The 24442-nt window shown below is 36.4% G+C and overlaps 1 long non-coding RNA gene across 1 annotated transcript in view; it reads right to left on the bottom strand.

Moving 5' to 3' along the window:
• LOC133061492 (uncharacterized) overlaps positions 1-24442 on the bottom strand; it is a 235031-nt gene that overhangs the window by 8309 nt on the left and 202280 nt on the right. The window contains exon 4 of the long non-coding RNA XR_009693997.1: positions 11684-11814. This is a non-coding gene — a long non-coding RNA (uncharacterized LOC133061492). The remainder of the gene's footprint in view (positions 1-11683; positions 11815-24442) is intronic.

Raw genomic sequence — 24442 nt, 5'->3', positions numbered from 1 at the left:
TCTATAAAAGAAACTAGCATCCCAAACCAGGGCAAGATGGTTCTTTGAGACACTGGCCCAACATCTTGATCCCTGCTTACTCTGTGAATAAGAGTATTAACTCGATTCCTTGCCCCAACAACTTACCTATATTTATTGGCCTGTTTTGTGTTGAGCACTACAAGCTTGGACTTGTTAACATAATTATAGTAGGCATAGTTATAAAAACCTACTAATTATTGAAAATCATGTTATCATATCAAATTTCACCAAGTACATCACTATATATAAGATGTTGTGTTGCATAATTTTAAAGCTACAAAAAATTATAATATTTGGTCTCTGACACCTAGAAGTTTCAACCAAATGTAAAGACAGAGCATATACATATTTACAAATAATTATAATAAAATGTCAGATAGTAATAAATAGTATAGGAATCAGAGAGAAGATGGAGAAATTCTAGCAAGTCAAGGAGTCATTAAAGTGTCATAGAGATGCAAACTTTAAACTGGGCTTTGAAGAGTATATAGAAGTTACGTAGATATTGATGTGGGTAGAAAGTTGTAAGTAGGAAGATGGCACATGCTAAATGATGAAGCAATGGCAATGGGAAAAGTCTGCTTAGGAGATGGATGTGACCGGAGTGAAAGTTCTCTGTGCAAAAGTAGGAATGAAGTGGGTAAGATGATTGGTGAGCACTGAAATAGAGTCAGTCATTTAGACCTCGCTCCATTCAAGAAATGTTTGAATTATATTTTAGGAAAATTATTGGAGGAGGAAAGAGGCAATCCACTTCAGTATTTTTGCTGGGAAAAATCCCACAGATAGAGGAGCCTGGTAGGCCACAGTCCTTAGGGTCACAAAGAGTAGGACATGACTGAGTGCACACACACACACACACACACACACACACACACACACACACAATTAGGTAAAGTAACCTGGGAGCTACATGCAGTATAAATTTGAAATGTGGTGAGGATTGGGGAAGGCAGTTGGAGTGAGGTCAGCAAGACCACCACATGCATTTATCCTGGTTGTGCACAGAGCATTTCTAGGGTACATTTATGTAGACTGCAACCTCTGTTCAATGACTTTTCAGATGAAAGGAAGATAACAAGTAAATAGTATCAAAATGGAGGACAGAAGGTAAAGAAATATAGGCCAGAAATGTTTGAATTAGTGCACAAAATTAGAGTCCTAATTAGCAAGGTCAAATTATTTTTCAGAAGAGGGAAATGGTTCAAGTTCAAAGAGAAGGAGGAAATGGGAGGCTGATTAAAGATAAGATGCACTTAAAAGAACTGGTTTCTAAATAGACTGGGAATAAAAGCCCAAATAGTGGATCTGGTCTTTGATAACATTTGTATACTTTCCCTTTGAACCTAAAAGGAGGAAATAAAGATGGAAACAGATCATCATTTCATCATCATTTCCTCCAAGTACCACTATGAGCCACAGAGCTGACTAACAAAGCTATGAAATAAAATTACAGAAGTCAGGTGATTCTGGCATACCAACTGTTGCTATTCTTCCACCCGGGAAGGTTGAGAAAAGGATTTCATTTAATCTTGGGGCTAAGTGGTTGTACCTGTCACAATGTTGAATTTAACTATCTGGCATTTTAGGGCTTAAAAATAAACCCTAGTGTGTCCTCCAGACCATACAGGTCTCTATCAATATTTTCAGGGGGAGGAGTGAGGTGAAACATCTATTTTACTCAATAAAGTATTCAATGAAGATTTTGTTTATGCCTTATGTTTTTAGGTCAGTTAATATGATGATATATTTAATTACACAACCTCCATTTCATCAATTAAGGTTATGCTACAAATCAACAATTATTTACTTAACATTTTACAATAATCAAAATATTGAGCTGGCATTTAGAGGCTACATAGAGCTATAAGATTTCATTATTATCCTCAAGGAGGATACCATGTAATAGTTGGAAAGACCACACACATGTACACACACGAATAATAAATGTCAGTATAAAACTCACAAGGCCACAGAGTCAGACAGGACTTTGAAATAGAACAATAACAAAATAAAATATCAAATGGTTGGTAAAGCTAGCAAGAATTGGGGATGCAGAGGAGAGATTAAATGATCACTGGGGGGCAAAGATTTACAGAAAAGCATGGCTGTCCTGTACCCTGTAAATTAAGTAGTGATATCTATTATACAATTTAATTTAAATGTGTGCTCTTGTTTAAAACCAAAGGGACAAAGTAATGCCAGGTACATTTACTGTAATTTGTACTGCATATTATATTCATGAGTCCTGTTTTATTCATAACTGAATCATCACTTTGGACTGTCATAGCCTCTAACAATAGACATTTTTTTCCCCCTAAAGTAATGCACCATTACAGTAGGGATCCTGGAAAATATAAAGAAGTATACATATTAATATGATACACTGAAGTGTAGATAAAACATGATCCCACCAGAGATAAATACTATCAGCATATTGTCATGTCTTTTCAAGGCAGGAAGAATATTTTAATGTAGCCTTATCTTGGTCTGTCTTGCATTTCTTGACTAGATTCTTCTAGCAGAATGTCTGTCCCCTAAGTTCAGTAACAGGAAATTCATCTTTTTATCTATTGAGCAAACCACCATTTTTTCACACATATGTGACAAGAAATAGAGATCACTGTCTGCTTTTCACAGTAGACCAGTAAATTCCTGCCTTTTATATTTAAATTTTATGTAAATAAATGTTTTGCCATTCACAACTTATGTTCAAACCTAAATCTGAAGAACACTTCTTATATGTATCTTATTATAGCTAAAAGACCTCTTAGGTAAAAATTTCTCCTCTTTATTATAAATGATGCTTAAAGATTAAATAATTTTTCTTTGTCCCCCTTCCTAAGTTCCCCTTCCTACCCTTTTCTCTAGGCCACATATGAGATGTTCTTTTTCAGAATTTTTTAGATTTCTGAGATACTGATTCATTCTGCAATCATGTGCTCTGCAATGGGATGAAATTCTGAGAAATTGTTGGCAGCTGATTTCTGTGTAAGAACGTTCTTAACTATAATAAGCACAGAATGATCTGTTCTAGTGTTCTTTAATTCAAGTTTAAGAATCACAAACAAGATTTTGAACATAAAGTTGGACTTCCCAATAAGTGAGTATTTGTTTTGTTGCCTGTGATTCAAGTTTAGTTTTTTATGTTTTAGAGAAAGAAATTAGAAAACAAAAACAAAAACTGGCATAGTGACATACCACAGGAAACTATGTTCAATGGCTTAGGCTTATGGGAACTTGCTAGACCTATTAATGGAGGTAGCTCAAATCTAAACAAAGAAGCATGATAGCTAGGACTATAACTATTTATTCCTTTAAATTTACTTTTAGAATATATTTATAACTGCATTTTTGTTGAAAAAAGTAATATGTGCACAAGGTAAAAAATTCATACTGTTCTATAGATCTGTCTATATCAGTCTATATCAGACCTGTCTATAATAGACCTTGAGTCTATTATCAGTTTTATTGTATATTCTTCTAGCAATTTTTTCATACACTCATGCATATTTAATCTATTTTTCCCATAGGTGGAAATAGAGTGTTCATACTGTTCCACAACATATTTATTATCTCTTACATCTCTTACTCTTACTTATCTCCTACTTCCATCTTTAAAAATGACTTGAATAGTATATCATAAAAATTAAGCTACATCAACTATGTGCCAATGTATATGTGTTGTTTATTACTCTATATATTTTATATAGATATGCAATTTATTTATTCTGATACAGATGATTATTCAAGTTACTTCTGTAACTTTGGTATTTTAACACTCTTCCAACAAATATTCTTTTACATCCTTATCTTCTCAGGTATGTGAAATAATAGCTCTAGAATAATGCTTGTAGATGCTACAGAAAAAGAAGACCAGGACACAAATTCATGACTTCTTGATTTGATACCAAGATGGGAAATCTTGGAGGTTTAACTCCAGATCATAGAAAATGAGTTTAGCAATATTAAAAACTTCTTGATCAGAACATTTTGCTTAAGGAGAAAGAGCTGGTCAGCTGCTTGGGTTGTGGATAAAAAGCCTTTAGGGATAAAAGCTCTGGCTGTAGTTCAAGTACTTATGTATTTTGGGAGCTATCCAGAGTACTGAAGAGATGCTGCAGGAAGCAGTCTGTGCCACTGGACCAGAAACCACAGTCTTCAGATTTTATGTCCCTCCTGCTTTGAATCTTGCCCTTGAGATTTTAAACACTTCCTATATCAGCTGTCACCCATCAGATTCTTCTTTCTCTGTCCTTAACTCACCCCATTCTCCATCTGTCTCAGTCCAAGCCTATTAGTTCTGTTTTCCCAACAAACCCAGCTATGACCCACTCCTAGCATTTGGTATTAGGATTCCAAGAGAAACAAACTAAAAATGCAGCAGTACCAGCACATGAATATGACTGGCTCCTAATAATAGTTTTAATTTTTACAGCTATATACAAGTATCCAATAGCTCTCAAACAACATGAGTTTAAAACTGTATATATAGGTCTGATTGGTCATGCATTTTTAAATAAATATAGTAAATATTGTATTTTTTATTTTACAGATATTTAAATAAACTAATGCTGGGAAAGATTGAAGGCAGGAGGTGAAGGGGACAACAGAGGATGAGATGGTTGGATGGCATCACTGACTCGGTGGACATGAGTCTGAGCAAGCTCCAAGAGTTGGTGATGGAAAGGGAAGCCTGGTGTGATGCAGTCCATAGGGTTGCAGAGAGTTGGACATGGCTGAGCAATTGAACTGAGCTGAAATTAACTAAGTATGGGGAAAAGTTTGTGTTCAATTAGAGATCACAATATATGGGATTAAAAGAACTAGCATTTGAGTCTTGATTCAATACTAGCTAATTTTGGCTTCTTTCCCTCAGAGGAGTCACTTACAGTTCCTTCATTTTTGAGGCAGAGACATCAGTATGAGGATTTTCCACTGTGAGAAGAGGGGGTCATGTCCATGCCCCTAGGTACATCAGAAGCTAATGCCAAAGTATCTTGGAACTTACTATTGCTGATTTTTGCTCTCCTTTTCAATATAGAGAATGAATTTCCTAAAATAACTGAATAACTTATTTACTCACATAAATCATAACTGTTTGCAAATTCTTCTGAAGCAAAGATTTTTTTTTCCTTTCTGCTGAAGACAGCACAATGTATAACTTCAGAAAGCCAGTATTTTCTGTTCCAGTGTTACATTTACTTAGTTTTGATATATGGACCTCTTAATACATTGAATACGTGGAAATATCAGAATTTCTAGAACTTTTCAGTTGGAAAATGTCAGAAAAGATATTTTTATGTATTTTTTGTTTGTTTGTTTTACACATTGGAAATCCTCTCACTGAAGGACTCAGGTTATAAGGGATAAGAGAAGGGGAGGGTGTGGTATAGTTTCTTCATCTGAATGTGAGACAGAGACAGGGAGAGTGAGGTTCTCAGAAGTATGAGATTATAGTCAAAGTTGGCCTAAACAAAAGAAAGTTGTCAGTTAATGTGCATGAACAATTTAAGGATGCAGCTTGATCCAGAGGCCTCAGTTACCCACATCACATCAGTTCTCTATTTTTGGCTCTGCTTCTTCTGTATTGACTTCCATCTCAAATATACGGTCCCTAGATGGTAGTATGGTGATTCTAGAAGTTTCAGTCCTCCCTACTCCCAGATTCAAATTCAACAAATCCCCTTTCCCAGTCACTCCAGCAAGAGCTTAAGATAAATTCTCATTGTTCTGATTAATTTTTTTTTTTTATCACATTGTCTTTCTTCAAACAAGCATTATCCAGAGGCATGGAATTTGACAGTCATCCTTCCACCCTGGACCTGATACAAAAGTGGATTAGCCCAATTAGAGAAAATTCAGGGAATTCTTACCAAAAGAAATGGAATGAACAATAACAAAAGCAAAAATAAAATAAAATAGAAATTTAAAATATGTTATATAATATGAGAGAGGTGGGAAATATATATTTAAGGGGGAAACTAAGGAATAGCAATTTAATAATAGTGTTTTCAAAATTAACATTTATTAATGATTATATATGAATGTGCCAATCGATTCTAATAAGAAATCTACTATATAGTAGGTAATATTTTATAATTTTGATAATTATATGTAATTATAAAAATTAGACTTTTAATAAGTGAAGAATTATATCTTATTCCCAATTATCTCTCCCATTTCTCAAATTGAAGGATTTATTAAAGGGGGTAAAAACTCTTCTAGAATTTTATAAAACTTTATAAGTTTTAAATTCCATCTTTGACTATGCTTGGTCATTCATGATCGAAGAAGCAACCTACACAGAATTCATTTTCAGGATGTTTGACATTTTGTTTGCATTGTTTCCAAAGGTAACCTTTCCCTTCATATTACCCCTGGAACACAAAAACTGTCAATTCCTGCATGTGGCTCTTGGACGGCTGGTGCATACAGTAAGTTATTTTATATTACTTGTCTGTTCTTGATTCTCATTTATTTGTTCCTACTGTACTAGTCTCATTCTTTTCTTGATATAACTCTGCAAACAATTCTCTTCTTTAGTTTCATAACACAACCAACAGGCTTAGGAATGATGCTTCAGAAAATTCTTATCCTTATTTCATAACACAGTGATAGTATTTTTGAAGTTGCTGATTGTCCAAAGTTTTCTTAATGTATCCTTTCCATTTCATTTATGGTGTACTGATGCTTAATATCTATCTAGCATCTATACTCATCCATTTCTTATCTATATAGCAGCTTTCAAGTTAAATAACTATTATTTCAATGAAAAACTCAAGCACTAATTTGGTTTGCCTGAGAAAAAAATGAGCCAAGATACAAAACTAATGATCAGCAATAAGAATGCTCATCTCTTTCTTTGAGTTATATTCTTAAACAATATGCATGTATTGCCCTTTTGTGATATGTTTTCTAGACAGGCTCACAGACACTCAAGGGAGACCTTAAGCGGCAAGTAAAATTTTTCTGCTTATAGCTTTAAAATAAGTGAAAAGATAATGTGAATTTCCCAGTAACTTACACTGAGACTATATTGAATATTTAAGAATTGATAAGATCACCAAATTGTAGGCTATAATGCAACTGGAAGAGAAGAAACCTTTTGAATTCTTCTGAGAAGTGATTAGAGAGTTAGCAAGAGCTTATAGAACATATCTATAGTTCTTTAATTATTCCAAAGTTAATCTTTATCTCTCCACAAATTTGCAGTTTCTTTGAATATTAGGGATCACAGAATTTGCCCTTTGAAATTTTAGTTTCTTTCAATGTGAATATTGAGCTTAATGAATTTTGAATACTAAGACTAGGAACATAGCCAGTCAAACTAAAAGAAATATAAAATATCTATATCCATCCACCACAGGAAACCAAATTAGTCTCACCCATAGCCATTTAAATTATTTATGTGACTGTGACAGGATAACATTTATTAATATCCTCCTTTATCTGAATCATCAAAGAGAATCCTGCAGAGGATTCACCTTCAGAGGAAAGGACTGCGCTACGGGGGCAGTAGAACAGATCGGTTAATTACACAGGCTCTGGGGCCAGACTCCCTGGTTTAGAGTTCGGCTTTGTTGCTTACCCACTGTAGGAACTTGGACAATTTACTTAACCTCTTTATGCCTTTAAACCAGGGATAATAAAGGAATTAATCCTACAGGGTTATTTTCAGAATTAAATGAGTTAATATAGTAAACTGTATAGACTAGAGACTGAAAGATACAAAACATTAAATAATACGTACGCAATGATTACAGGTAGGAAGAAGGGAAAAGGCTTGGCAAAGATGGTAACATAATCTACAAAATAAATAACAGAGAAAGAGATAGAGGCAGAGGGAGCAGGAATTGAAGAAGATTGAAGATAAGGGGGAAATTTGGTGAATGATGAAATCTGAAGAATGTGGGGTTCTCCAGAGCAGAAAAGCAGACAAAGGAGAGGTAAGAGGTACAGAATTTCAGGATTGATCATGAATTATCCTCTCTTTAATATAATCTGAGAGCCATGAATAAAAAATGGGACTGCTTTTTATTTATTACTGGAGGGAGAGGATTTGTGTAAATTGGATACCATTTTAGGACTAAGGCACATAATCTTCACTTTTATAGGTTTTATTCATGTGTTCCTTCATTTTCTGTCTTTTCTGCCCAACCCTTCTGGTTATTGAGTTAAAAGCATATTCCTAGACAAATATGAGTGAAGACAGAAATGCAAAGTTTATACTCCTAAGGTTCATGGTAGAGAGAGCACGTGAAGACAAGGAACATCATAGTCCCCTCAAGCTCATAAATGTCTAGCAAAGGGAATCATAGGCAGGTTTTACCATGATCACTTTCATTACAAGAAAAGCATCAGGCTCACCTGAATCTGAGGATGCTGCCAGCTGCTTTTTCCATTGTTTATGTTTGATACTGATTACCATAATTAGCAAAGAAAATCAATTTCAAAAAGGAGTGTAACTCAATACAGTGCTTATGAAAACACAAGTTTTTATGGCTTTTGGGAAAGTAAAATAACAACATATACCTTAAAATTAAAGATCCACTTATACTTTGTCCCATTGATCTGATATCTAGGGATCAACCCTAGAATAGTAAGAGCTCATTAGATAAGAATCTGAACACACATACATGCAAATAAGTTAGAAACATATTTGTGTATTTTATAGAATGTCCTTGATGTATCATTAAGTGAAAAACATTAATAGGAGCTTGTATGACCCCATTAGGAGCAGAGAGATAAAAAAACAAAACCTCTATCAAAATACAAGTATACAAGTATAATATTGAAACACAGAAACAAAAAATGAATCATATTACTAATGTTAATATGTTAAAAAATGAATATTCATTTGAAGGAATAATCAACAAAATGAAATGCAACCTACATAATGAGAAAAATAATTGCAATTCATATATCATAGAAGAGGTTAATACTCAAAATGTATAAATAATTTATATAATTAATAGAAAAAACCCAAATAACTTTGCCCGTTGAAAAATGGGCAAAGGACCTGAATAGACATTTTTCCAATTTTGGAAATAGACATTTCCAAAAATGTCCAATAGACATTTTTCCAATAGACATTTTTCATTCATTCCAATGAAATGAATATCATTTTCATAGATATTCAAGAGAAGAGATATGTGAAAAGGTGTTCAACATCACTAATAATTAGGAAAACACAAATAAAAATCACAATGATATATCACCACATGCCTAATAGAACAGCTATCATCAAAAAGATACGAGATAGCAAATGCTAACAGGAATGCAGAGCAAAGAAAATCCTTGTGCGCTGTTGGAGGGGAAGTAAATTGGTATAGCTTTATGGAGGGTCCTCAAAAAATTTAAAATAGAACTACCATATGATCCAGCAATTCTACTTCTGAGCATATACTCACATGAAATGAGATCACTATTTTGAAGAAATATCCTCACCCCTATGTTCATTGCATCATTATTTACAACAGCTAAGACATGGAAACAACCCAGGTATATGAAAACACACACACACACACACACACACACACACACACACACACACAGTGGAATACTATTCAGCCATAAAAAGGAAATTCTGCCATTTGTGACAACAAGGATGGATCTTCAGAGCATTATTCTAAGTAAAATAATTCAGATATAGAAAGGCAAATACTATATGATTTCACATATATGTAGAATCTAAAAAACCCCTAACTTACAAAAATAGAGATCATATTTGTGATTTCCAGAGGTATGGGGTAAGGGTGGAGGAACAGGATGAAGGTGGTCAAAAAGTACAAGCTTCTTGTTATAACATGAACAAGTACTGGGGATGTAAGTACAATGTAATGACTGTATTTAATACTGCTATATTGTATATTTGAAGACTGCTAAAAGAACTTGGCTGATTCATATCAATGTATGACAAAACCCACTGAAATGTTGTGAAGTAATTAGCCTCCAACTAATAAAAAAATTAAAACAAAACAAAACAAACAAACAAAAAAAGAACTGATCCTAAAAGGTCTCATCACAAGAATAAAATTATCTTTGTAACTATAGGAGGTGATTGATGTTAACTGAACATACTGTGACAATCATTTCACAATATACATTTGTTACATCAGTATGCTGTATACTTTGCACAGGGCTCTATGTCAGTTATATCTCAATAAAACAACAAGATAAAAAAAGAGTGACAGTAAAAATTACTTTCAAATCTTAAAGATGTAAATTAACACAAGGTGAAAACTAATGAAAAATATTTTAAAAAGAAGCTAAGAAAGGAGGTGCAGCTAATAATTATGCAAGAATATTGCAAACTGGGACTGTCCCAGGAAAAAAAGAACTTATAGTCAAACTTCTTATAATTCACCCAAGTTTGCATGAGTATTTGAATCCCATATAATGACCAGGACCACTGAATTTTAGTTTCTTTGAGCATTTCAGAAAATCATTAAATTTGAGAATTGGTAAGAAGCTGAAATATTTTCTAGTTGAGTTACACAAATTTATAGAAGAGAAAATGAGTTATCCATTGCCACACAATTCTTTGGCACTAAAGTTACCAAAATCACTGCAGATGGTGATTGCAGCCATGAAATTAAAAGACGCTTACTCCTTGGAAGGAAAGTTATGACCAACCTAGATAGCATATTAAAAAGCAGAGACATTACTTTGCCAACAAAGGTCCATCTGGTCAAGGTTATGGTTTTTCCAGTGGTCATGTATGGATGTGAGAGTTGTGTGAAGAAAGCTGAGTGCCAAAGAATTGATGCTTTTGAACTGCAGTGTTGGAGAAGACTCTTGAGAGTTCCTTGGACTGCAAGGAGATCCAACCAGTCCATCCTAAAGGAGATCAGTCCTGGGTGTTCATTGGAAGGACTGATGTTGCAGCTGAAACTCCAATCCTTTGGCCACCTCATGTGAAGAGTTGACTCACTGGAAAAGACCCTGATGCTGGGAGGGATTGGAGGCAGGAGGAGAAGGGGATGACAGAGGGTGAGATGGCTGGATGGCATCACTGACTCAATGGACATGAGTTTGAGTAAAATCCGGGAGTTGGTGATGGACAGGGAGGCCTGGCGTGCTGCAATTCATGGGGTCACAAAGAGTCGGACACGACTGAGCGACTGAACTGAACTGAAAGTTATTTATAGAATCCTAGAATTTGACTCCCAGTGCAGAATTCTTGGGCTTCCCTGGTGGCTCAGCTGGTAAAGAATCTGCCTGCAAAGTGGGAGATCTGGGATAGATCCCTGGGTTGGGAAGATCCCCTGAAGAAAAGAATGGCATTTTTTCTACTATAACAATTCTATAAACAGTACAAATACCAGTATTTTCCTATCCAACAGGTCAGGTTTTCTTGTTTTGAGGCAAATGGTGTTTTCACATCAGGACTCAAGTAAAAATGCTTTTGTTAGAAAGTCATAAAGATCAACCTAGAATAGAGTACAATTATAAACCTGATTATGAAAATAGGACACCTGAGTTTTTATTGTGGGTTATTCATCCTTTTATAAAACCTAGATTTTTCCATTTGCACATGAATATTAAACTCTGATTTCAAAAGTACAATCTAAAAAGTACCAGTAGTCAGTTCACACGGTTCCTACTGACTGAGACAACATATGCTTATATTCTAAAAGTGTCACAAGAATATACAAACCAGGTGTCATGGAGACATGGGGCTCTTCTGGAGACACTGACTGTTGCTCACTCAGGATCAGTCTAGAGGAAGCTTCCAGTGAGAAGGCTGTGGCTTGGGATGCCCAGAGTGTAAATGATTTAGCCTGAGTCCTAAGGGAACAGAGAAAGGAATCACATATTTTGTTGATCAGGAGTGCTGCAGTTTTAAGGGGGTTAATCAGTATAGGCCTGTTGAGAAGGTGACATCGTGGCAGTTTAGGAGAGGTGATGCGAGATAAAGGAGAGGGTGGAGGATGCAGGCAATTCTCCATGTCCTGTCATTTGACTTTGTGGGTGAGAGTGTGGGTTCTAGAACCAGATGGACTGGGTTTGAGGTCTGAACCCACTGCTTTTAGACTGCATTGCTTCGGAAAACTTAAACCTTTGTGCCTAGTTGGCATCATCCATTAAATGGGGAATAATAATTTTCTTGTTTTTAAAAGTTTTTGTCCAGATGAGATAATACTTGCAGCATACTTAGAATAATTTCTAAAATGTAGTAAGCAGAGATTGCATATTAGCTGTCATTATTACTGGGGTTCCCTGGTGGCTTGTGTTCAATACCAATCTCAGGCCAAGCAGCACACCAGAGATGAGGACTGGGAAGGGTGGTATATGGGCTGCTTTCTCAGTCTAACTGAGAAAGCTGGAATCAAGATTGCTGGGAGAAATATCAATAACCTCAGATACACGGATGACACCATCCTTATGGCAGAAAGTAAAGAACTAAAGAGCCTCTTGATGAAAGTGAAAGAGGAGAGTGAAAAAGTTGGCTTAAAGCTCAACATTCAGAAAACTAACATATGGCATCTGGTCCCATCACTTCATGGCAAATAGATGGGGAAAAAGTGGAAACATTGGCAGACTTAATTTTTTTGGGCTTCAAAATCACTGCAGATGGTGACTGCAGCCATGAAATTAAAAGATACTTGCTCCTTGGAAGCAGAGTTATGACCAACCTAGACAGCATATTAAAAAGCAGAGACATTACTTTGCCAACAAGCGTTCGTCTGGTCAAGGCTATGGATTTTCCAGTGGTCATGTATGAATGTGAGAATTGGACTATAAAGAAAGCTGAGCACCGAAGAACTGATGCTTTTGAACTGTGGTGTTGGAGAAGACTCTTGAGAGTCCCTTGGACTGCAAGGAGATCCAACCAGTCCATCCTAAAGGAAATCAGTCCTGGATGTTCATTGGAAGGACTGATGTTGAAGCTGGAACTCCAAATTTTTGGCTACCTGATGCGAAGAACTGAATCATTTGAAAACACCCTGATGCTGGGAAACATTGACGATGGGAGGTAAAGGGGATGAGAGAGGATGAGATGGTTAGATGGCATCGCTGGCTCAGTGGACATGAGTTTGAATAAACTCCGGGAGTTGGTGATGGACAGGGAGGCCTGGCATGCTGCTGTCTGTGGAGTCGTAAAGAGTCTGACACGACTGAGCAACTGAAATGAACTGAACTGAACTGAACTCAGACTAACAGCCTTCAGTGCCACATCATCTTTAGGGTTCCTAAAGTGAGAGAGACAAAAACTTTCCTCTGTGTTTGCCATCTATCAGTTAAGAGACTTAAGAAGGGAAAATTATTTATGTATGTCAAGGATATTTGTGTGATATAGCTTCTCTTAGTAATGACAAACTCCTTGATGTTGGAATCCAGATATCTTGGTATTTTCACAGTACCCAGAATAATTCTTTGCCCACAGTGGCAGATTAATGTATATACATGTCAAATGAGCAAATCATTGAAAGATTACAAGGATGGGAATAAAATGCAACAGGGAGCAAGGCTTGCAAAGCATGATTTGGTTAATTCAAAAAATGCATTGAGAACAAATCTAAATTATCAGTAAGAGAAAGTGAAACCATCTGGAAAGAAAGAACTGAGATTTGTTAGCCCAAAACAAGAAGGGTGCCTGGAGTGAGGAGGGGATAAAGCAAAAATAGTGGAGAAACAGAATAAAAAGAGACAAGGAAGATAAGAAGATGGAAAACAGGTATGAGAGGCAGTCACAGAGTTTTATAGGAAAATAAAAACAGTGGTTTGAAACAACTGGGTTTTTGGCAACCAGAAACAGATGATAACAGGCGTGACAACCATGAAGCTGCAATGAGTGTCTGTTCACAGACTATTTGTGATTCACTGATGCAGCTATTTCACAAGAGATTTGAAAAACTCCTTGAGAGAAAATTGAGGATATTGTGCATATAAGACTTTTTTATGGTTCCTCATGATTATTTACTTTTTTCTAATAACAAAAAAGCTACTCTAAACTATGGCAATAATCTCCCTTCAAATTTTTGTGTAAATTGTTTTATTCTATATAAAAAGCACATCAGATCAGAAATGTGGGGAAGGGAGGCATCTCAGCATTCAGTTTTATAGCCCTGAAGCTAATTCCACTTCTATGCCAAGTAGATGTTGGAAAATTTCCGTTGACTATTACACAAATTTCAAAAAGCCAAGCCATTGAGTCAGAGGATAGTTTATGGCCCATTAACAATACATTGACTTCTCAGAACTGTAAACACAGCCTTATGGATCTTAATGTAATTGTTTAGGATGAGTGTGTTGGCAAGAAGCATTAGAGTCTGTTAACACAGTCTGGAAGGCAACGTGTTTTAAGCAAATCTGCAAAATGTTACCAACTCATTAAGCTAAGAGCTTTATGGCTCAGTGTTCTAAAATGATTCTGTGAGACACTTCCGAATGAGGCTGTATATCCACTTCTGGTTCTGCCATGATTGATGTGTGTATAAAAGGGGCTGACTACATTTCTCACTGCATTATACTGATGATGTTTCAACATGAGTTTTGCCTTTTTTTTCTTAAACCTTATTCTTTTATTCTGTTATCTAACTAAAAGAGTGCAGAGAAGTACTTATATACATTCTATGGAATAGATTTTGCTGTATTTAAATACACAGTATAGGGGATGCAAAGGCATTTACAAGGCTGTGTTCCACAGATGCAGTACTAGTGCCAATGCATCCCCCTCTCCCGATGCTCCTTTAAAGTTCACTTGGAAGGGATTTAGATATCATGTAGTCCAACCTTGTACTTATGGAAACAAGGATTTCTAGAGCATCCCTGTTGGATAGGCTAAAATTCCGTACATTTCAAGGGTAACAGTCTTGATTCAGTGAAAGTGTCTTCAGTTGCAGACAGAAGAAACACAACTCAAACAAGAGGAATTAGCTCTCAAGACTGACAAATTCAGCAATGTTTCTCATTCACAGCATGGGTGGTTTGAAGGTTTCAAATGATATTATCATCTCTCTTCACTTCTTCATCTTGCTTCCTTTTTTTCAGATGAATTTCTTTCCTGTGATCTCTTTGTGGTACCACAAGGGTTATATCATAATATCTCTATGGCTAGAACCAAGAGAAATTCTGTTTCTTTTTTTTTTTTTTTTTTCTTTTTTAATTTTTATTATTATTATTTTTTTTTTCCCAGTGGGTTTTGTCATACATTGATATGAATCAGCCATGGATTTACATGTATTCCCAATCCCAATCCCCCCTCCCACCTCCCTCTCCACCCGATTCCTCTGGGTCTTCCCAGTGCACCAGGCCCGAGCACTTGTCTCGTGCATCCCACTTGGGCTGGTGATCTGTTTCACCATAGATAGTATACATGCTGTTCTTTTCAAATATCCCACCCTCACATTCTCCCACAAAGTTCAAAAGTCTGTTCTGTGTTTCTGTGTCTCTTTTTCTGTTCTGCATATAGGGTTATCGTTATCACCTTTCTAAATTCCATATACATGTGTCAGTATGCTGTAATGTTCTTTATCTTTCTGGCTTACTTCTGTTTCTAATAGTTTGAGTCAAAGCTCTAGATTTGAGTATAGTAGACTAACATGCATCACAGACTCACCTTTAAGCCAAACACAGGGCCCAGGGAAGAAGGAAGACATGGAGTTCTCAAGTTAGGTCATGTACTTACACAGAAGTAGCTACCAAACCAGGATTTGGTAATTTTATTGATCTGACCCGGATTGTTTTTAATTGTCTTCTTTCTCTCATTCTCAACAACATAATGAGGCACAAATCTTTCTCCTACCTCTTTCAGTCAATTTCCTTTCTTCTACTGACACTGATACTTGTTTCAAATTGTCATTAAGGCTTTCCCTAGGACAATAGTTATAGATATCTCATTGTCCAGTCTTCCCTCCATTTTTTTTATGTTGTTGCCACAGTGATCAACTTTAAACACATATTTAAATCTCTACTGCCTGACACCAACTCATTCACCCACTCCATTAAGATCTATCTATTCCTTTTCCACCTCAAATTCTTCCTAAAAGTTGAGCTCAATAATTTTCTCTCCTATTATCCCATAATTTTCTCTACTTTCATTACATAGTCTGTCTTTATGTTAGGTCTTAGATGCTGGAGTCCTCTGTTAGATTATGAGTTGCTATAAGGCTTGAACCATATTTTATCCATCTTTGTATTCACAGAAGTACTGAGAATGAGGTCTTGCCCAAGGTAAGATTTTTATAAATGTTAGTCAAACTTAATGACTGAAGTGTTGAACTGTCCCATATAAACAATAAGTGTTTTAAGAGTCTTATCTAGGCCAAAGTACTTAAGGAAAGACACATATATTCCTATGTAAGATTTTGCAACCCTATTAAGTAGGAGCCAAAATTAAGTTTCTGGATTTGGTCAATATCAGGACCAGCGTTCCATGGTTCTCTTGTATTTCTGTAAATCTCGCAATCAAAACACTGTTTTTATTGTTATCTATCTTTTCAAAGATATTGCTAATGAAAATATATTACCATGGGACACCGAGGCAATGTTACCTCTAGAGCAAAATGTGTGTTTCCCTATGTGAAAGTGAAAGTCACTCAGTTGTGTCTGACTGTTTGCGACACCATGGACTATACAGTCCATGGAATTCTCCAGGCTGGAATACCAGAGTGGATAGCCTTTCCCTTCTCCAGGGGATCTTCCCAACCCAGGGATTGAACCCAGATCTCCTGCACTGCAGGTGGATTCTTTACCAGCTGAGCCACCAGGGCAGCCTGTATTTCCCTATAGTCCATTGTAAAAGGTTCAAGATTCCTAAGCTTAAGATTTCTGCCCTATAATACAACCTGCTACATGTAGAAGTGAACTTCCCTGATGGCTCAGAGAGTAAAGAATTCACCTGCAGTGGAGGAGACCAGGTTTGATCCCTGGGTTGGGAAGATCCCTTGGAGAACGGAATGGTTACCCTCTCCAGTATTCTTGCCTGGCAAATTCCATGGGCAGAAGAGCCTGGTGTGGGCCACAGTCCATGGGATCACAGAGTTGGACACAGCTCAGTGAATAACACACAGACATACACACACACAGGCCAGTAGCACCTGACTTGTCTCTTTTCACAGAATCCTGTCAGAATTGGGACTCAGGAAACTAATGTAAGGAAAAAGTACTATTCTGACTACTGCTACTGTCAAGAGTTACAAACCCTTTGCTCTTGACTCCGGTTTCTCATGCTTTCTGCCAGCATTCATGAAACTCAGGCAGGCTAACTTGTTAATTTGCAAAGGAAAATCTCTGAACCTTCACAGTTATTAACAATCTGTGCTAAAATAGGTTCTAGGTTCTAGATGTTCTTATTTACTTATGAGACTTTGGTTTTTTACAATGGTATACTGTAGCAATGATATCCCACCAATGTTAGACCACCGATAGAATTGTAGTTGTGGTCTTATATGACTTCATTGGATATTTTAAATATCTAGGAGTAGAGAAACAACATTTTGTTTATAAAATCCTTAAAGTATAGCAAGAGGCAGTAAATTGACAAATTATTGCTACATTTGTTGATCACCTATCATGTACCAAATATGTTAATTCATTTTATTCTGTGTTCTATATATCAGTGAATAAATATGACTACTACCCAAGGAAATCAATCCTGAATATTCATTGGAAGGACTGGTGCTGAAGCTGAAGCTCCAATACTTTGGCCACCTGATGTGAAGAGCTGACTCATTATAAAAGACCCTGATGCTGAGAAAGATTGAAGGCAAGATGAGAAGGGGATGACAGAGGATGAAATGGTTGGATGGTATCACCGACTCGATGGACATGAGTTTGAGCAAACTCTGGGAGATGATGAAGGATAGGGAAGCCTGGCGTGCTGAAGTCCATGGGGTCACAAAGAGTCGGACACAACTGAGTGACTGAGCAACTACCCACTTGTATAAACAGAAACTCTGCATGCTTCCCTGACTTGTCACTCTCGTTTGCCTCTAGACATAAGTAGACTTATGTATCTAGAGATCTATTATCTTACAAGTTTTTCTGCTCCTTTCCACAGCCAGTACTTCTACTGTAACCTCTCCCTCCAATCAACGAAGTAATCCCCTAAATCTTCTTTCTCCTTCCCATCTTGGGATCCCCACCATCAATTCTGTAGGCTGAACAAAAGTCAACATTCCAAAATGGAAATATGACAAAATTACTTTCTTTAAAAACCTATCACTGACTCCCATTGCCCTTTAGATACAACCTATACTCCTAAATGACAGTAGTGTCTAAGAGAGACTCTAGAGGACAGTAGATTAAACAAGACAGAAGTGTATTTCTCTTCCAGATATCTGTTGGATGATAAACCATCAAGTGTTGATTTGCTCCTTCAAGTTATCATGAAATCTATGCTCCTCAAACCTTGTTGCTTTACTATCCCTAAGGTTGTCCCTCATCCACAGGGTCTAAGATGGCTCCATACCAAAATTATGTTCCAAGAGATTTGATAAGGAATGGGGAAAGGGATGGGTGTCTTTTCTCTATAAATAGATAACTAGAAATTTGTTCAGATCTTTTCTGTTTATATTCTATCAGTCAGAATTTAGCTCTATGTCCACACCTAGCTGCAAGAGATGCTTAGAAATATAGTTTGTAATCTGAAAGACCATACGCCCAGCTGAAAATCAGGGGTTTAATTATTATAAGGTGGATGGTGAATGACCATCAGATTTTTAAATCTCACTCCCTCAATTGGACTATGAGCTTCCTAATGACTAAAACTATGCCTCAGTTCAAATTCCAACATTTAATAAAATGCTTGCATATAATAGTTGACTAAAAATAGCTGTGTGAAACAATGAACGAGTGTTATGTTCATGACATCACTACAAATGTGAACATTAATATCTGCCTTTTAGATATGAAGAAGCTTGACTCATGAGATTTGATAGATTGATCATCACAAGATGACTTGCTGAGGAATAAAGCTTAGATCTTGAATCCAGGCAGTTTTTACTCCACTCCACTGGTATCTCTTTCAATCTTATAAAGTTTCAAGAACATTTCAAAATAATCATGATTTACTTCAGTTGTATAATTCTGGATAAACTAGTTTTCTTAGTCTCCCCTCTCCCCATGAAAATATAGAGTGGAAAGCTTTTGAGGGACATACTAATGCTATTATGCTGCTACAAATGTAATTGTGATTTCAGACCATGAATTTTAAATCATTTATAGCTAGGTTCAAGCACATCTTTACTAATCAAAATAGGAACCATTACAACTGATACTTTTTTTTGCCAATGAGAAATAAGTTTGTTTATTCCTGTAGCATAAAAATCTGTGTTTTGGGATTTGACAAACTCTTGGAAAGGATTTTCTGCCTCCTGTTGGTTGTGGAAGCATTTTCCCTACAAAAAGTTGATGAGATGTTTGAATGAGTGGTAATCAGTTGGTGATAGGTCAGATGACTATGGCAGATAAGGCAAAACCTCATAGCCCAGTTTGTTCAACTTTTCAAGCATTGGTTGTACAATGTGGGGTCAGGTGTTGTCGTGGAGAAGAATTCGGTCCTTTCTGTTGAACAATGCTGGCTGCAGGCATTGCAGCTTTTAGTGCATCTCATTAATTTGCTGAAAATACTCAGATGCAATGATTTATCCGGGATTCAGAAAGTAGTAGTGATAAGACATGCAGCAGACTGCCAAATGATCATGATCTTTTTTTGGTGCAAGCTTGGCTTTGGGAAGTGCTTTGGAGTTTTTTCTTGGTCCAACTACTGAGCTGGTCGTTGCCAGTTATCATATAAAATCCACTTTTCATCCCATGTCACAATCCATTCGAGAAATGGTTCATTGTTATTGCATAAGAGAAGACAACACTTCAAAACAATTTTTTTAAAAATTATTTTTCAGTTAGCTTTTGGAGCACCCACTTAATTGAGCTTCTTCACCTTTCCATTTTCTTCACGGGCTGCACTCAATGTGCCAGCAAACTTGGAAAACTCAAAAGTACCATAAGACTGGAAAAGGTCAGTTTTGACTCCAGCCCCAAAGAAGGGCAATGCCAAAAAATGTTCAGACTACCACACAACTGCACCCATTTTACATGCTAGCAAAGTGATCCTCAAAATCCTTCAAGCTAGGCTTCAATAGTACATGAACCAAGAACTTCCAGATGTACAAACTGGATTTAGAAAAGGCAAAGGTACCAGAGATCAAATTGCTAACATTTGTTGAATCATAGAAAAAGCAAGGGAATTTGAGAAAAACATCTATTTCTGCTTCATTGACTATGCTTAAGCCTTTGTGTGGATCACAACAAACTGGAAAATTCTTAAAGAGATGGGAATACCGCACCACCTTACCTGTCTCCTGAGAAACTTAAATGCATGTCAAGAAGCAAAGTTACAACTGAGCATGAAACAATGGACTGGTTGAAAATTGGGAAAGGAGTATGACAAGATTGTATATTGTCACCCTGCTTATTTAACTTATATGCAGAGTACATCATGTGAAATACTGGACTGGATGAAGCACGAGCTGGAATTAAGCTTTCCAGGAGAAATATCTATAACCTCAGATATGCAGATGACACCACTCTAATGGCAGAAAATGAAGAGAAACTAAAGATCCTCTTGATGAGGGTGAAAGAGGAGAGTTTAAAAGCTGGCTTAAAATTCAACATTCAAAAAACTAAGATCATGGCATTTGGTTTCACCACTTCATGGCAAATAGGTGGGGAAAAGTGGAAACAGTGACAGATTTTATTTTCTTGGACTACAAAATCACTGTGGATTATGACTGAAGCTAAGAAATTAAAAGATGTTTACTCCTTGGAAGAAAAGCTATGTCAAAACTAAACAGTGTATTAAAAATCAAAGACATCACTTTGTTAACAAATGTCTGTATAGTCAAATCTATGTTTTTTTCAATATTCATATATGGATGTGAGAGTTGGAGCATAAAGAAGGCTGAGAGCTGAAGAATTGATACTTTTGAGTTATGGTGCTAGAGAAGACTCTTGAGAGTTCCTTGGACTGCAAAGAGATCAAACCAGTCAATCCTAAAGGAAATCAACCCTGAGTATTCATTGGAAGGGCTGATGATGAAGCTGAAGCTCCAATAGTTTGGCCACCTGATGCAAAGAGCCAACACATTGGAAGAGCCCCTGCTGCTGGGAAAGACTGAGGACAGGAGGAGGAGAAGGCAACAGAGGGTGAGATGATTAGATGGCCTTACCAACACAATGGGCATGAGTTCCAGCAAACTCGACAAGAGAGTAAAGGACAGAGAAGCCTGGCATGCTTCGGTTCATGGGGTCATAGAGTTGGACAGAACTCAGTGACTGGACATTTGATTCAAATGCCGAACAACCATAGAAAGTTTGACATTTAGTTCCTTGGCAACTTCTTATGTTGTTGTAAGAGGATCAGCTTCCACAATGCTCTCAGCTGGTCGTTGTCAACTTCCGATGGCCAGCCACTGAGCCCTCATCTTCAAGGCTCTCGTTTCATTTGCAAAACTTCTTGAACCACCACTGGCCCTGTAGATTTGCTAGCAGGTTTTGGGCCGAATGGATTGTTGATCCTTTGAGTTTTCTCCACTGCTTTATGACCCATTTTGAACTCAAATAAGAAAATCGCTCAAATTTGATTTTTTTCCAACATTATTTCCATAGTCTAAACTATAAACTACACAGCAAGTAATGTCATTAGCAAAGAAAAAAAAAAAAGAGAGAGTGAAAAAAAAACTTGCATTAAAATGATGTATAACATAACCACATTGATTCTTAATTTATTTTTAAATAAATGTGATTTATCAATTGGCAAAGTTTGACAATGCAAAACCACAATTACTTTTGCACCAACTTGATAACTTTCTCTGATTATAAGAAATATAACTATGTAGAAATTTAGTTAAGAGAAAAATAACAGCTTTTTAATTTTCTTTTTATTGAATTCTTTTCAAGTGGTTGGACACATCTGTATCTCTGTGTCTTTTAATCAAGTTTAATATTAGTTGACATTTTTATACTGTATTGAATGCTTAATCCTATTCATAGTATCTGTGAAATCAGGAGGAGTATCAATATATATATATATAAATATTTTCAGGCATTCCTTCAGGATAGTATTTGCTCTTGGCATCCTTAAGTGGTTGATCATAGCAAGGGCTCTTTCTAATCTTTGCTGAGAGGTTATGCTCTCAGAAGTATGATATATTTTTATAAAGAAGCATTATGCTCTAACTATAAAAATGATGGTACAATTTTAAAAATTAAAACTTGGTATGTAATACCTAGTTTAAAATGGTGGTAGTGGGCTTTAAACACAAGGGAAATCCTAGATATTCATTACTTTTTATTCTTTTAAAAAATATTTTACTTGATATACCTGCTATCCATTTTTTCCTCCATTATTTATACAGAAACATGGAATCAGAAAACTGAAATTCCAACTACATCTAGTTAAAATATTTATAATATATATTTATCTTCAAAATGGATATGTGAAGCTTGGATCAGTTCAGTTCAGTTCAGTTCAGTCACTCAGTCATGTCCGACTCTTTGCGACCCCATGAATCGCAGCACGCCAGGCCTCCCTGTCCATCACCAACTCCTGGAGTTTACTCAAACTCATGTCCATCGAGTCGGTGATGCCATCCAGTCATCTCATCCTCTGAGGTCCCCTCCTCCTCCTGCCCCCAACCCTTCTCAGCAACACAGCCTTTTCCAGTGAGTCAGCTCTTCGCATGAGGTGGCCAAAGTATTGGAGTTTCAGCTTCAGCATCAGTCCTTCCAATGAATACCCAGGACTGATCTCCTTTAGGATGGATTGGTTGGATCTCCTTGCAGTCCAAGGGACTCTCAAGAGTCTTCTCCAACACCACAGTTCAAAAGAATAAATTTTTCAGCACTCAGCTTTCTTTACTTGGATAGAAGGATGTAAATGAAATTACATCTTAGAAAAGAACTAGGAACTTATTAAACTTCAAAGAAAGTATCTTGTGCAGGAGAGGGTACATGTTTCCACTGAACTTGAGGTTATAGAGAACAGTGTTTTTATATCTATTCTTCCAATTGTGAAAACAGCCCATGGCGTATGATATATTGACTTTGGCAGCTTCTGTACACCTAGTCTTGCCAATACAGTTATTTGAAATTAAATTGACTTTCTTCGAAATGTTTAATTGAAATCTTTGAATTGCTGAGCAGACACACAGGCCAATTGATTGCCTGTCTCCCAAAGGGCACCTCTTGGCCACAGACCTCTAAAGTGTTAATTGCTTTACTGTCCAAAGCACTAAACACTGAAAGTTGTGAATTGACTTGATGCCTAACTCAGTTATTCATTTACACTATATTTACATCATACATTATTACACAACAATCACAGATGCCTTGGTGTTCAATTCAGAGTGTCTGCCTTAATTAATTAGTCCCAACATTTAGTTTAAGGTTAAATGACTTTCCTTTTTCCAAAATCTTTGAAATCTGGAAAGTAGGGGTGATGGCAGTCGATAGTGATATATGTTGAGTATAAGCCCTGGGAGCAATGCTGACAATAAAGTTTTTGAGTCTAATTTGGGAGATATTTGCATTTTTCTCACTTCTAGACTTTCCTTTGTCCTTCTAGACATTGTGGATTGGGCAAGAGCACAACATAATACATAATCACTTTTGAAAACTGACCAGGCATTCTGAGCCTCTAAAACAAGATGTTGCATTTTACAACATTGAAAGGTTATTTGAGAGCTTATTTATATATTTACTTATTGAAAGTGGATAAAATGCAGGATATAGCATCTACCACAGAATTTCTAATCAAATGGAAAAGTATCTCACAAAAGAAAAAATGCACCAGAAGCAGTCACAGTGGATTTTTCAATTATGCCAGTTAGAAATAAGGTCTCTTCCTTAAAAAAAAAAAAAAAAAAAAAAAAAAAAAAAAGATGGGAAAAACAGATGTCTACTTTTATTTTTACTATCTACTAATTTCAAAAGCAATATCCAGTGTAATGATTTATGAGATAAAGACTTACTTGAGGCATGATGAATTCATTTGGCTGGCTTATCACTTTAAATACTACTCCCAATACATTTTATACATTGTTATATTTGTTTGCTTGTCAATCAGGGGAAACTGGCTTCATTTATTTTTCAATATTGAGCATAAAATGAAATTAGCAATCAAATTTCAAATACCTAGCAAATCAGAGGGATCTCCATTTGGCTCCAACCTTGAGCTTATTGTGCATGTATGCTAAGTTGCTTCAGTTGTATCTGACTCTGTGACCCTATGGACCATAGCCCACCAGGCTCTTCTGTCCATGGAATTCTCCAGGCAAAAATACTGGAGTGGGTTGCCATGCCTTCCTTGAAGGGATCTTCCCAACCCAGGGACTGAACTCTGCATTGGCAGGTGGGTTCTTTACCACTAGCAGTCCCTGGAATTCTCTAGGCCAGAATACCAGAGTGGGTA

This window comes from Dama dama, chromosome 9 (genome assembly GCF_033118175.1).
Source record: "Dama dama isolate Ldn47 chromosome 9, ASM3311817v1, whole genome shotgun sequence".
NCBI lineage: Eukaryota > Metazoa > Chordata > Mammalia > Artiodactyla > Cervidae > Dama > Dama dama.
This window is presented reverse-complemented; position numbering and strand designations above follow the sequence as displayed.